Below are 16,245 nucleotides of genomic sequence, written 5' to 3' on the forward strand. Positions count from 1 at the left end.
AAATATTCGCATATTAAATTAATAACATATTTCAAAGTAAAAGCGTTGGAGATCTCGTGGCTTGGAAGACATCCCTTCAGCAACAATGAATACACTTTCCTCAAGTGCAACTGGGCCTTATTAATAATGACAGTAGTAAAATACGTGTGTCTGTCATGTCCGAACTGATCTGATAATCAAAAGGTTTATTTGGCACGCGAAAGTAGTGTGGTTGACACGTTATTACAAACTTAAAACGTCTTAGAGTTTCTATAGTAATTGGTTGAACATTGCTCCAAACAAGACTTCTTAGAGTTTCTATAGCAGTTGGTTGAACATTACTCTAAACAAGACTTCTTAGAGTTTCTATAGTAATTGGTTGAACATTACTCCAAACAAGACTTCTTAGAGTTTCTATAGTAATTAGTTGAACATTATTCCAAACAAGACTTCTTATATGTCACTGATGTAAATAAAAACGTGTAAAGGTCCTAAGACTGAGCCCTGAGGTACCCCACTTGTAACATTAGTTCAGTTTGACTAAACTCCATCCATAACAACTCACTGTTGTTTTCTATCCAGTCACTCTTCTATCCAATCAACTATCTTATCACCAACATCTATAGAGACAATTTTTACAAGACTTTCATATAGCACCTTGTCAAAGGTTTTTTGAAAATCCAGATACATCAAATCTACACCCTTACATATGGTTCAACATTTTCAAAGAATGCCAAAAGATTTGTAAAACAAGAATTTCTCATAGTGATACGATGTTGATTATCTAATGAAATAATAAACTTTATTACATGACTTTGCAAAGCATCTTTTAACAGACTTTCCAAAACCTTTAAAAGATTAATAAACTTATAATGACCGGAACACCTTTCTGTCATAGTTTGACTCTAACATTTCCCAGTCTGTATGCCTGAAATTAAATGCATGATGTCAGGCAAACGTATAGGATTTAGAAGTTTCAATACAAAGTTATAAAAACTCTGTAACACGAGTGTTTTCGAAAGGTGGACCCTTCTTCTGAAATATTATTCTGTCAGTGTTTGATTCTAACGAGGAAAAGATTGACTGTATTCTATTTTATTAAGGAAAGAGTTGTATACGTATTTTAGAAAAAATAAGTTGTTTATGTTTTCATTTCAGTTTAGAAAGAGTTGTGTTAATGTGTTGAGTTTAGTTAAAAAAGAGTTGTGTTAATGTGTTGAGTTTAGTTAGGAAGGAGTTGTGTTAATGTGTTGATTTTAGTTAGGAAAGAGAGTTGTGTTAACGTGCTGAGTTGAACCTAGAAAGGGTTTTCAGTAGTTTATTCTATTAAAGAGTTGTGTCAGTATTTGAGATTAGTTAGGAAAGAGTTGTGTTAATGTGTTGAGTTTAGTTAAAAGAGAGTTGTGTTAAGGTGCTGAGTTGAACTTAGAAAGGGTTTTCAGTAGTTTATTCTATTAAAAAGTTGTGTCAGCATTTGAGATTAGTTAGGAAAGAGTTGTGTTGATTTTAGTTAGGAAGGTGTTGTGTTAATATATCTTATTTTGGTTAGGAAAGAGTTGTGTTAATGTGTTGATTTTAGTTAGGAAAGAGTTGTGTTAATGGGTTAATTTTAGTTAGGAAGGAGTTATGTTAATATATCTTATTTCAGTTAGGAAAGAGTTGTGTTAATGTGTTGATTTTAGTTAGGAAGGTGTTGTGTTAATATAGCTTATTTTAGTTAGGAAAGAGTTGTGTTAATGTGTTGATTTTAGTTAGGAAAGAGTTGTGTTAATGGGTTAATTTTAGTTAGGAAGGAGTTATGTTAATATATCTTATTTCAGTTAGGAAAGAGTTGTGTTAATGTGTTGATTTTAGTTAGGAAAGAGTTGTGTTAATGTGTTGATTTTAGTTAGGAAGGTGTTGTGTTAATGTGTTGAGTTTAGTTAGGAAGGAGTTGTGTTAATGTGTTGAGTTTAGTTAAAAGAGAGTTGTGTTAACGTGCTGAGTTGAACTTAGAAAGGGTTTTCAGTAGTTTATTCTATTAAAGAGTTGTGTCAGTATTTGAGATTAGTTAAGAAAGAGTTGTGTTAATGTGTTGATTTTAGTTAGGAAGGTGTTGTGTTAATATATCTTATTTTAGTTAGGAAAGAGTTGTGTTAATGTGTTGATTTTAGTTAGGAAAGAGTTGTGTTAATGGGTTAATTTTAGTTAGGAAAGAGTTGTGTTAATGGGTTAATTTTAGTTAGGAAAGAGTTGTGTTAATGTGTTGATTTTAGTTAGGAAGGAGTTGTGTTAATGTGTTGATTTTAGTTAGGAAAGAGTTGTGTTAATGGGTTAATTTTAGTTAGGAAGGAGTTATGTTAATATATCTTATTTCAGTTAGGAAAGAGTTGTGTTAATGTGTTGATTTTAGTTAGGAAAGAGTTGTGTTAATGTGTTGATTTTAGTTAGGAAGGAGTTATGTTAATGTGTTGATTTTAGTTAGGAAAGAGTTGTGTTAATGTGTTGATTTTAGTTAGGAAAGAGTTGTGTTAATGTGTTGATTTTAGTTAGGAAAGAGTTGTGTTAATGGGTTAATTTTAGCTAGGAAGGAGTTATGTTAATATATGTTATTTCAGTTAGGAAAGAGTTGTGTTAATGTGTTGATTTTAGTTAGGAAAGAGTTGTGTTAATGTGTTGATTTTAGTTAGGAAAGAGTTGTGTTAATGTGTTGATTTTAGTTAGGAAAGAGGTGTGTCAGTATTTTATATTAATTGGGAAAGAATTTGTTGTGTGTATTTGATCGTAGTTAGTTAAAGGCAAGTGGACATTTCATTTTTAGTTCTGTGAAGGTGTATATTTATTTTGGTTTTATCAAGGGGAGATTTTCCTTTAATGGTGACTTCAGGTAAGGCTTGTTTATATATGTTGATTATGTCCAAGTGAAACTTCAACATTCAGTAGTGCCTACACTTAGTGTACGTGGAATTTCCTAGATGAAGATTGTTAGTTTTATAAGAGAATGTGTGTATGTGTTTTCTTAGAGCAAAGCCACGTCGGGCTATCAGCTGAGTACACTGAAGGGAATTGAGCCCCTGATTTTAGGGTAGCAAATCCGTAGACTTACCGCTGATGAGTTGTCATCACGCATAAAAATAACAACAATAAAATCTTCATTTCAATATATAAAATAAAAGTGTTTACGTTAACGAGTTATTTATTTAGGTTAATTCTCCGTTGGTTCAATTATCCTTTCTGTTTTAAGGCTTAGTTAAGTATATTTTTGCCCCTGTAGTTTGTGATAAGCAGCCGTTAGCCAATGAAAGTCAAACTTAGCCTCAAGTGGGCAGTGTCTTCTGCACGTTCTCGTGTGATTAGGAACGGCAAATGTCTGTTTGATAAATACGAAATAAGGTCTCGAGTCTTATCTGCCAAAGTTACAATAAGACGCAGGAGAGCTTGAGAGCGTTATGCATATTAACTATTTATTTTTGGGTCAAGGAGAAAAGATTTCTCAATTTCTTATTAGAAAAAACAAGTATAAATGTTGAATATTATTTATCTTATGTTATACATATCAAACCAGGTCAGTAATTGTATCGGCCAGTCCGTATAATATGACACATACATTTAAGAACCAAGGCTTGGAAATATGGTTAAACATTTGTATAGAATGTCTCTTTTTTTTAAAAAAAACAAGGTCAAAGCCGGTGTTTTCATTTCTGTTTTGCCTGTGACTTGTTAAAATGTTTCAGAAGTTTTGTTTTAGGAAAGCAACATATTCAATAACAATGCTTTATTGAGATATAAAAATGTACATCACGTGATAAAAACTCCAATCTCGCTCATAAATAATGGAGAAACTGGAGAGCCAGTGTAAAACTTGCGCATGCTTTGTTTGAACATTTTCGGTACCTTAAAATAACGTAGTTACGTTATATCGCTGTGATGTGAGAGTTTTGTTTTGTTTTGATGTTTTAAATAAATTTCCATAAGTATCGTCTACTGTGGTAATGTAAGTAATCAGAAATGTTATCAGGGATAACAGATGTGGTAATGTAAGTAAATCAGAAATGTTATCAGGGAAAACAGATGTGGTAATGTAAGTAAATAAGAAATGTTATCAGGGATAACAGATGTGGTAATGTAAGTAAATAGTAATAGATTATCCAAAACATTGACACAACCTCAACGAAAACTAATATGATTGCTGATGCATGAGGTTAAAATGTCAGAGTTAATAACATGGGTGTTCACCTTTAACCTACAAACCAGTTGTTATACATATGCATAAAGAAGTTATTCTGTATGGTTATTGAATATGTTTAGTTTACCGAGTAGCTGCAGTTCTCAGAGTCACAAGAGATGTACTCATAATTAATACCACATAGCAGTTTGTACAATTCTGAGATAATCACGAAATGTCTCTCCTCATTCTAGTATTTTCTTAAGGCATGTCTTTATTGTTGGAATTCTTACAGTAAAGTGGATAACAAACTTATAAATTATAAATGTGTAGTTTATTTAGTTTGTGTGGTATCGTGTAAGGTAAACTTATAAACGCAATGTGTCTATATTGATGGAGATGTTACTGTATCTTCTAAGGTATATTTATAAACACAATGTGTCTATATTGTTGGTGATGTTACTGTATCTTGTAAGGTATATTTATAAACACAATGTGTCTATATTGTTGGAGATGTTACTGTATCTTGTAAGGTATATTTATAAACACAATGTGTCTATATTGTTGGAGATGTTACTGTATCTTGTAAGGTATACTTATAAACACTATGTGTCTATATTGTTGGATATGTTACTGTATCTTGTAAGGTATATTTATAAACACAATGCGTATATATTGATGGAGATGTTACTGTATCTTGTAAGGTATATTTATAAACACAATGTGTCTATATTTTTGGAGATGTTACTGTATCTTGTAAGGTATATTTATAAACACAATGTGTCTATATTGATGGAGATGTTACTGTATCTTGTAAGGTAAAGTTATAAACACAATGTGTCTATATTGTTGGAGATGTTACTGTATCTTTTAAGGTATATTTATAAACACAATGTGTCTATATTGTTGGAGATGTTACTGTATCTTGTAAGGTATATTTATAAACACAATGCGTCTATATTGATGGAGATGTTACTGTATCTTGTAAGGTAAAGTTATAAACACAATTTGTCTATATTGTTGTAGATGTTACTGTATCTTGTAAGGTATATTCATAAACACAATGTGTCTATATTGATGGAGATGTTACTGTATTTTGTAAGGTAAACTTATAAACACAATGCGTCTATATTGTTGGAGATGTTACTGTATCTTGTAAGGTATATTTATAAACGCAATGTGTCTATATTGTTGAAGATGGTACTGTATCTTGTAAGGTATATTTTATAAACATAATGTGTCTATATTGTTGGAGATGTTACTGTATCTTGTAAGGTATATTTATAAACGCAATGTGTCTATATTGTTGAAGATGGTACTGTATCTTGTAAGGTATATTTTATAAACATAATGTGTCTATATTGTTGAAGGTGTTACTGTATCTTGTAAGGTAAACTTATAAACACAATGTGTCTATATTGTTGGATATGTTACTGTATCTTCTAAGGTAAACTTATAAACACAATGTGTCTATATTGTTGGAGATGTTACTGTATCTTGTAAGGTAAACTTATAAACACAATGTGTCTATATTGTTGAAGATGTTACTGTATCTTGTAAGGTAAACTTATAAGCACAATGTGTCTATATTGTTGGATATGTTACTGTATCTTGTAAGATGAACCTATAAACACAATGTGTCTATATTGTTGGAGATGTTACTGTATCATGTAAGGTATATTTATAAACACAATGTGTCTATGTTGTTGGAGATGTTACTGTATCTTGTAAGGTATATTTATAAACACAATGTATCTATATTGTTGGAGATGTTACTGTATCTTGTAAGGTATATTTATAAACACAATGTGTCTATATTGTTGGAGATGTTACTGTATCTTGTAAGATATATTTATAAACACAATGTGTCTATATTGTTGGTGATGTTACTGTATCTCGTAAGGTATATTTATAAACACAATGTGTCTATATTGTTGGAGATGTTACTGTATCTTGTAAGGTATACTTATAAACACTATGTGTCTATATTGTTGGATATGTTACTGTATCTTGTAAGGTATATTTATAAACACAATGCGTCTATATTGATGGAGATGTTACTGTATCTTGTAAGGTATATTTATAAACACAATGTGTCTATATTTTTGGAGATGTTACTGTATCTTGTAAGGTATATTTATAAACACAATGTGTCTATATTGATGGAGATGTTACTGTATCTTGTAAGGTAAAGTTATAAACACAATGTGTCTATATTATTGAGATGTTACTGTATCTTTTAAGGTATATTTATAAACACAATGTGTCTATATTGTTGGAGATGTTACTGTATCTTGTAAGGTATATTTATAAACACAATGCGTCTATATTGATGGAGATGTTACTGTATCTTGTAAGGTAAAGTTATAAACACAATTTGTCTATATTGTTGTAGATGTCACTGTATCTTGTAAGGTATATTCATAAACACAATGTGTCTATATTGATGGAGATGTTACTGTATTTTGTAAGGTAAACTTATAAACACAATGCGTCTATATTGTTGGAGATGTTACTGTATCTTGTAAGGTATATTTATAAACGCAATGTGTCTATATTGTTGAAGATGGTACTGTATCTTGTAAGGTATATTTTATAAACATAATGTGTCTATATTGTTGAAGATGTTACTGTATCTTGTAAGGTAAACTTATAAACACAATGTGTCTATATTGTTGGATATGTTACTGTATCTTGTAAGGTAAACTTATAAGCACAATGTGTCTATATTGTTGGATATGTTACTGTATCTTGTAAGATGAACCTATAAACACAATGTGTCTATATTGTTGGAGATGTTACTGTATCTTGTAAGGTATATTTATAAACACAATGTGTCTATATTGTTGGAGATGTTACTGTATCTTGTAAGGTATATTTATAAACACAATGTATCTATATTGTTGGAGATGTTACTGTATCTTGTAAGGTATATTTATAAACACAATGTGTCTATATTGTTGGAGATGTTACTGTATCTCGTAAGGTATATTTATAAACGCAATGTGTCTATATTGTTGGAGATGTTACTGTATCTTGTAAGGTATATTTATAAACGCAATGTGTCTATATTGTTGGAGATGTTACTGTATCTTTTAAGGTATATTTATAAACACAATGTGTCTATATTGTTGGAGATGTTACTGTATCTTGTAAGGTATATTTATAAACACAATGCGTCTATATTGATGGAGATGTTACTGTATCTTGTAAGGTAAAGTTATAAACACAATTTGTCTATATTGTTGTAGATGTTACTGTATCTTGTAAGGTATATTCATAAACACAATGTGTCTATATTGATGGAGATGTTACTGTATTTTGTAAGGTAAACTTATAAACACAATGCGTCTATATTGTTGGAGATGTTACTGTATCTTGTAAGGTATATTTATAAACGCAATGTGTCTATATTGTTGAAGATGGTACTGTATCTTGTAAGGTATATTTTATAAACATAATGTGTCTATATTGTTGAAGATGTTACTGTATCTTGTAAGGTAAACTTATAAACACAATGTGTCTATATTGTTGGATATGTTACTGTATCTTCTAAGGTATATTTATAAACACAATGTGTCTATATTGTTGGAGATGTTACTGTATCTTGTAAGGTAAACTTATAAACACAATGTGTCTATATTGTTGAAGATGTTACTGTATCTTGTAAGGTAAACTTATAAGCACAATGTGTCTATATTGTTGGATATGTTACTGTATCTTGTAAGATGAACCTATAAACACAATATGTCTATATTGTTGGAGATGTTACTGTATCTTGTAAGGTATATTTATAAACACAATGTGTCTATGTTGTTGGAGATGTTACTGTATCTTGTAAGGTATATTTATAAACACAATGTATCTATATTGTTGGAGATGTTACTGTATCTTCTAAGGTATATTTATAAACACAATGTGTCTATATTGTTGGAGATGTTACTGTATCTTGTAAGGTATATTTATAAACGCAATGTGTCTATATTGTTGGAGATGTTACTGAATCTTGTAAGGTATATTTATAAACACAATGTGTCTATATTGATGGAGATGTTACTGTATCTTGTAAGGTATATTTATAAACACAATGTGTCTATATTGTTGGAGATGTTACTGTATCTTGTAAGGTATACTTATAAACACTATGTGTCTATATTGTTGGATATGTTACTGTATCTTGTAAGGTATATTTATAAACACAATGCGTCTATATTGATGGAGATGTTACTGTATCTTGTAAGGTATATTTATAAACGCAATGTGTCTATATTTTTGGAGATGTTACTGTATCTTGTAAGGTATATTTATAAACACAATGTGTCTATATTGATGGAGATGTTACTGTATCTTGTAAGGTAAAGTTATAAACACAATGTGTCTATATTGTTGGAGATGTTACTGTATCTTTTAAGGTATATTTATAAACACAATGTGTCTATATTGTTGAGATGTTACTGTATCTTGTAAGGTATATTTATAAACACAATGCGTCTATATTGATGGAGATGTTACTGTATCTTGTAAGGTAAAGTTATAAACACAATTTGTCTATATTGTTGTAGATGTTACTGTATCTTGTAAGGTATATTCATAAACACAATGTGTCTATATTGATGGAGATGTTACTGTATTTTGTAAGGAAACTTATAAACACAATGCGTCTATATTGTTGGAGATGTTACTGTATCTTGTAAGGTATATTTATAAACGCAATGTGTCTATATTGTTGAAGATGGTACTGTATCTTGTAAGGTATATTTTATAAACATAATGTGTCTATATTGTTGAAGATGTTACTGTATCTTGTAAGGTAAACTTATAAACACAATGTGTCTATATTGTTGGATATGTTACTGTATCTTCTAAGGTAAACTTATAAACACAATGTGTCTATATTGTTGGAGATGTTACTGTATCTTGTAAGGTAAACTTATAAACACAATGTGTCTATATTGTTGAAGATGTTACTGTATCTTGTAAGGTAAACTTATAAACACAATGTGTCTATATTGTTGGATATGTTACTGTATCTTGTAAGGTAAACTTATAAGCACAATGTGTCTATATTGTTGGATATGTTACTGTATCTTGTAAGATGAACCTATAAACACAATGTGTCTATATTGTTGGAGATGTTACTGTATCTTGTAAGGTATATTTATAAACACAATGTGTCTATGTTGTTGGAGATGTTACTGTATCTTGTAAGGTATATTTATAAACACAATGTATCTATATTGTTGAGATGTTACTGTATCTTGTAAGGTATATTTATAAACACAATGTGTCTATATTGTTGGAGATGTTACTGTATCTCGTAAGGTATATTTATAAACGCAATGTGTCTATATTGTTGGAGATGTTACTGAATCTTGTAAGGTATATTTATAAACGCATTGTGTCTATATTGATGGAGATGTTACTGTATCTTGTAAGGTATATTTATAAACACAATGTGTCTATATTGTTGGAGATGTTACTGTATCTTGTAAGGTATACTTATAAACACTATGTGTCTATATTGTTGGATATGTTACTGTATCTTGTAAGGTATATTTATAAACACAATGCCTCTATATTGATGGAGATGTTACTGTATCTTGTAAGGTATATTTATAAACACAATGTGTCTATATTTTTGGAGATGTTACTGTATCTTGTAAGGTATATTTATAAACACAATGTGTCTATATTGATGGAGATGTTACTGTATCTTGTAAGGTAAAGTTATAAACACAATGTGTCTATATTGTTGGAGATGTTACTGTATCTTTTAAGGTATATTTATAAACACAATGTGTCTATATTGTTGAGATGTTACTGTATCTTGTAAGGTATATTTATAAACACAATGCGTCTATATTGATGGAGATGTTACTGTATCTTGTAAGGTAAAGTTATAAACACAATTTGTCTATATTGTTGTAGATGTTACTGTATCTTGTAAGGTATATTCATAAACACAATGTGTCTATATTGATGGAGATGTTACTGTATTTTGTAAGGTAAACTTATAAACACAATGCGTCTATATTGTTGGAGATGTTACTGTTTCTTGTAAGGTATATTTTATAAACATAATGTGTCTATATTGTTGAAGATGTTACTGTATCTTGTAAGGTAAACTTATAAACACAATGTGTCTATATTGTTGGATATGTTACTGTATCTTCTAAGGTAAACTTATAAACACAATGTGTCTATATTGTTGGAGATGTTACTGTATCTTGTAAGGTAAACTTATAAACACAATGTGTCTATATTGTTGAAGATGTTACTGTATCTTGTAAGGTAAACTTATAAGCACAATGTGTCTATATTGTTGGATATGTTACTGTATCTTGTAAGATGAACCTATAAACACAATGTGTCTATATTGTTGGAGATGTTACTGTATCTTGTAAGGTATATTTATAAACACAATGTGTCTATGTTGTTGGAGATGTTACTGTATCTTGTAAGGTATATTTATAAACACAATGCGTCTATATTGATGGAGATGTTACTGTATCTTGTAAGGTAAAGTTATAAACACAATTTGTCTATATTGTTGTAGATGTTACTGTATCTTGTAAGGTATATTCATAAACACAATGTGTCTATATTGATGGAGATGTTACTGTATTTTGTAAGGTAAACTTATAAACACAATGCGTCTATATTGTTGGAGATGTTACTGTATCTTGTAAGGTATATTTATAAACGCAATGTGTCTATATTGTTGAAGATGGTACTGTATCTTGTAAGGTATATTTATAAACACAATGCGTCTATATTGATGGAGATGTTACTGTATCTTGTAAGGTAAAGTTATAAACACAATTTGTCTATATTGTTGTAGATGTTACTGTATCTTGTAAGGTATATTCATAAACACAATGTGTCTATATTGATGGAGATGTTACTGTATTTTGTAAGGTAAACTTATAAACACAATGCGTCTATATTGTTGGAGATGTTACTGTTTCTTGTAAGGTATATTTTATAAACATAATGTGTCTATATTGTTGAAGATGTTACTGTATCTTGTAAGGTAAACTTATAAACACAATGTGTCTATATTGTTGGATATGTTACTGTATCTTCTAAGGTAAACTTATAAACACAATGTGTCTATATTGTTGGAGATGTTACTGTATCTTGTAAGGTAAACTTATAAACACAATGTGTCTATATTGTTGAAGATGTTACTGTATCTTGTAAGGTAAACTTATAAGCACAATGTGTCTATATTGTTGGATATGTTACTGTATCTTGTAAGATGAACCTATAAACACAATGTGTCTATATTGTTGGAGATGTTACTGTATCTTGTAAGGTATATTTATAAACACAATGTGTCTATGTTGTTGGAGATGTTACTGTATCTTGTAAGGTATATTTATAAACACAATGCGTCTATATTGATGGAGATGTTACTGTATCTTGTAAGGTAAAGTTATAAACACAATTTGTCTATATTGTTGTAGATGTTACTGTATCTTGTAAGGTATATTCATAAACACAATGTGTCTATATTGATGGAGATGTTACTGTATTTTGTAAGGTAAACTTATAAACACAATGCGTCTATATTGTTGGAGATGTTACTGTATCTTGTAAGGTATATTTATAAACGCAATGTGTCTATATTGTTGAAGATGGTACTGTATCTTGTAAGGTATATTTTATAAACATAATGTGTCTATATTGTTGAAGATGTTACTGTATCTTGTAAGGTAAACTTATAAACACAATGTGTCTATATTGTTGAAGATGTTACTGTATCTTGTAAGGTAAACTTATAAGCACAATGTGTCTATATTGTTGGATATGTTACTGTATCTTGTAAGATGAACCTATAAACACAATGTGTCTATATTGTTGAGATGTTACTGTATCTTGTAAGGTATATTTATAAACACAATGTGTCTATGTTGTTGGAGATGTTACTGTATCTTGTAAGGTATATTTATAAACACAATGTATCTATATTGTTGGAGATGTTACTGTATCTTGTAAGGTATATTTTTAAACACAATGTGTCTATATTGTTGGAGATGTTACTGTATCTTGTAAGGTATACTTATAAACACTATGTGTCTATATTGCTAGATATGTTACTGTATCTCGTAAGGTATATTTATAAACGCAATGTGTCTATATTGTTGAAAATGGTACTGTTTCTTGTAAGGTATATTTTATAAACATAATGTGTCTATATTGTTGAAGATGTTACTGTATCTTGTAAGGTAAACTTATAAACACAATGTGTCTATATTGTTGATATGTTACTGTATCTTCTAAGGTAAACTTATAAACACAATGTGTCTATATTGTTGGAGATGTTACTGTATCTTGTAAGGTAAACTTATAAACACAATGTGTCTATATTGTTGAAGATGTTACTGTATCTTGTAAGGTAAACTTATAAGCACAATGTGTCTATATTGTTGGATATGTTACTGTATCTTGTAAGATGAACCTATAAACACAATGTGTCTATATTGTTGGAGATGTTACTGTATCTTGTAAGGTATATTTATAAACACAATGTGTCTATGTTGTTGGAGATGTTACTGTATCTTGTAAGGTATATTTATAAACACAATGCGTCTATATTGATGGAGATGTTACTGTATCTTGTAAGGTAAAGTTATAAACACAATTTGTCTATATTGTTGTAGATGTTACTGTATCTTGTAAGGTATATTCATAAACACAATGTGTCTATATTGATGGAGATGTTACTGTATTTTGTAAGGTAAACTTATAAACACAATGCGTCTATATTGTTGGAGATGTTACTGTATCTTGTAAGGTATATTTATAAACGCAATGTGTCTATATTGTTGAAGATGGTACTGTATCTTGTAAGGTATATTTTATAAACATAATGTGTCTATATTGTTGAAGATGTTACTGTATCTTGTAAGGTAAACTTATAAACACAATGTGTCTATATTGTTGAAGATGTTACTGTATCTTGTAAGGTAAACTTATAAGCACAATGTGTCTATATTGTTGGATATGTTACTGTATCTTGTAAGATGAACCTATAAACACAATGTGTCTATATTGTTGAGATGTTACTGTATCTTGTAAGGTATATTTATAAACACAATGTGTCTATATTGTTGGAGATGTTACTGTATCTTGTAAGGTATATTTATAAACACAATGTATCTATATTGTTGGAGATGTTACTGTATCTTGTAAGGTATATTTTTAAACACAATGTGTCTATATTGTTGGAGATGTTACTGTATCTTGTAAGGTATACTTATAAACACTATGTGTCTATATTGCTAGATATGTTACTGTATCTCGTAAGGTATATTTATAAACGCAATGTGTCTATATTTTTGGAGATGTTACTGTATCTTGTAAGGTATACTTATAAACACTATGTGTCTATATTGTTGTAGATGTTACTGTATCTTGTAAGGTATATTCATAAACACAATGTGTCTATATTGATGGAGATGTTACTGTATTTTGTAAGGTAAACTTATAAACACAATGCGTCTATATTGTTGGAGATGTTACTGTATCTTGTAAGGTATATTTATAAACGCAATGTGTCTATATTGTTGAAGATGGTACTGTATCTTGTAAGGTATATTTTATAAACATAATGTGTCTATATTGTTGAAGATGTTACTGTATCTTGTAAGGTAAACTTATAAACACAATGTGTCTATATTGTTGAAGATGTTACTGTATCTTGTAAGGTAAACTTATAAGCACAATGTGTCTATATTGTTGGATATGTTACTGTATCTTGTAAGATGAACCTATAAACACAATGTGTCTATATTGTTGGAGATGTTACTGTATCTTGTAAGGTATATTTATAAACACAATGTGTCTATGTTGTTGAGATGTTACTGTATCTTGTAAGGTATATTTATAAACACAATGTATCTATATTGTTGGAGATGTTACTGTATCTTGTAAGGTATATTTTAAACACAATGTGTCTATATTGTTGGAGATGTTACTGTATCTTGTAAGGTATACTTATAAACACTATGTGTCTATATTGCTAGATATGTTACTGTATCTCGTAAGGTATATTTATAAACGCAATGTGTCTATATTGTTGAAAATGGTACTGTTTCTTGTAAGGTATATTTTATAAACATAATGTGTCTATATTGTTGAAGATGTTACTGTATCTTGTAAGGTAAACTTATAAACACAATGTGTCTATATTGTTGGATATGTTACTGTATCTTCTAAGGTAAACTTATAAACACAATGTGTCTATATTGTTGGAGATGTTACTGTATCTTGTAAGGTAAACTTATAAACACAATGTGTCTATATTGTTGAAGATGTTACTGTATCTTGTAAGGTAAACTTATAAGCACAATGTGTCTATATTGTTGGATATGTTACTGTATCTTGTAAGATGAACCTATAAACACAATGTGTCTATATTGTTGGAGATGTTACTGTATCTTGTAAGGTATATTTATAAACACAATGTGTCTATGTTGTTGGAGATGTTACTGTATCTTGTAAGGTATATTTATAAACACAATGCGTCTATATTGATGGAGATGTTACTGTATCTTGTAAGGTAAAGTTATAAACACAATTTGTCTATATTGTTGTAGATGTTACTGTATCTTGTAAGGTATATTCATAAACACAATGTGTCTATATTGATGGAGATGTTACTGTATTTTGTAAGGTAAACTTATAAACACAATGCGTCTATATTGTTGGAGATGTTACTGTATCTTGTAAGGTATATTTATAAACGCAATGTGTCTATATTGTTGAAGATGGTACTGTATCTTGTAAGGTATATTTTATAAACATAATGTGTCTATATTGTTGAAGATGTTACTGTATCTTGTAAGGTAAACTTATAAACACAATGTGTCTATATTGTTGAAGATGTTACTGTATCTTGTAAGGTAAACTTATAAGCACAATGTGTCTATATTGTTGGATATGTTACTGTATCTTGTAAGATGAACCTATAAACACAATGTGTCTATATTGTTGGAGATGTTACTGTATCTTGTAAGGTATATTTATAAACACAATGTGTCTATGTTGTTGGAGATGTTACTGTATCTTGTAAGGTATATTTATAAACACAATGTATCTATATTGTTGGAGATGTTACTGTATCTTGTAAGGTATATTTTTAAACACAATGTGTCTATATTGTTGGAGATGTTACTGTATCTTGTAAGGTATACTTATAAACACTATGTGTCTATATTGCTAGATATGTTACTGTATCTCGTAAGGTATATTTATAAACGCAATGTGTCTATATTTTTGGAGATGTTACTGTATCTTGTAAGGTATATTTATAAACACAATGTGTCTATATTGATGGAGATGTTACTGTATCTTGTAAGGTAAAGTTATAAACACAATGTGTCTATATTGTTGGAGATGTTACTGTATCTCGTAAGGTATATTTATAAACGCAATGTGTCTATATTGTTGAAGATGGTACTGTATCTTGTAAGGTATATTTTATAAACATAATGTGTCTATATTGTTGAAGATGTTACTGTATCTTGTAAGGTAAACTTATAAACACAATGTGTCTATATTGTTGGATATGTTACTGTATCTTCTAAGGTAAACTTATAAACACAATGTGTCTATATTGTTGGAGATGTTACTGTATCTTGTAAGGTAAACTTATAAACACAATGTGTCTATATTGTTGAAGATGTTACTGTATCTTGTAAGGTAAACTTATAAACACAATGTGTCTATATTGTTGGATATGTTACTGTATCTTGTAAGGTAAACTTATAAGCACAATGTGTCTATATTGTTGGATATGTTACTGTATCTTGTAAGATGAACCTATAAACACAATGTGTCTATATTGTTGGAGATGTTACTGTATCTTGTAAGGTATATTTATAAACACAATGTGTCTATGTTGTTGGAGATGTTACTGTATCTTGTAAGGTATATTTATAAACACAATGTATCTATATTGTTGGAGATGTTACTGTATCTTGTAAGGTATATTTATAAACACAATGTGTCTATATTGTTGGAGATGTTACTGTATCTCGTAAGGTATATTTATAAACGCAATGTGTCTATATTGTTGGAGATGTTACTGAATCTTGTAAGGTATATTTATAAAC

General features: G+C 29.5%; 1 long non-coding RNA gene across 2 annotated transcripts in view; it reads left to right on the forward strand.

The window, feature by feature from the left end:
- LOC143237514 (uncharacterized) overlaps window positions 1-16,245 on the forward strand; it is a 113,966-nt gene that overhangs the window by 65,080 nt on the left and 32,641 nt on the right. The gene's annotated exons all lie outside the window — the stretch shown is intronic.

This window comes from Tachypleus tridentatus, chromosome 2 (assembly GCF_004210375.1).
Source record: "Tachypleus tridentatus isolate NWPU-2018 chromosome 2, ASM421037v1, whole genome shotgun sequence".
In the NCBI taxonomy this organism is placed as follows: domain Eukaryota; kingdom Metazoa; phylum Arthropoda; class Merostomata; order Xiphosura; family Limulidae; genus Tachypleus; species Tachypleus tridentatus.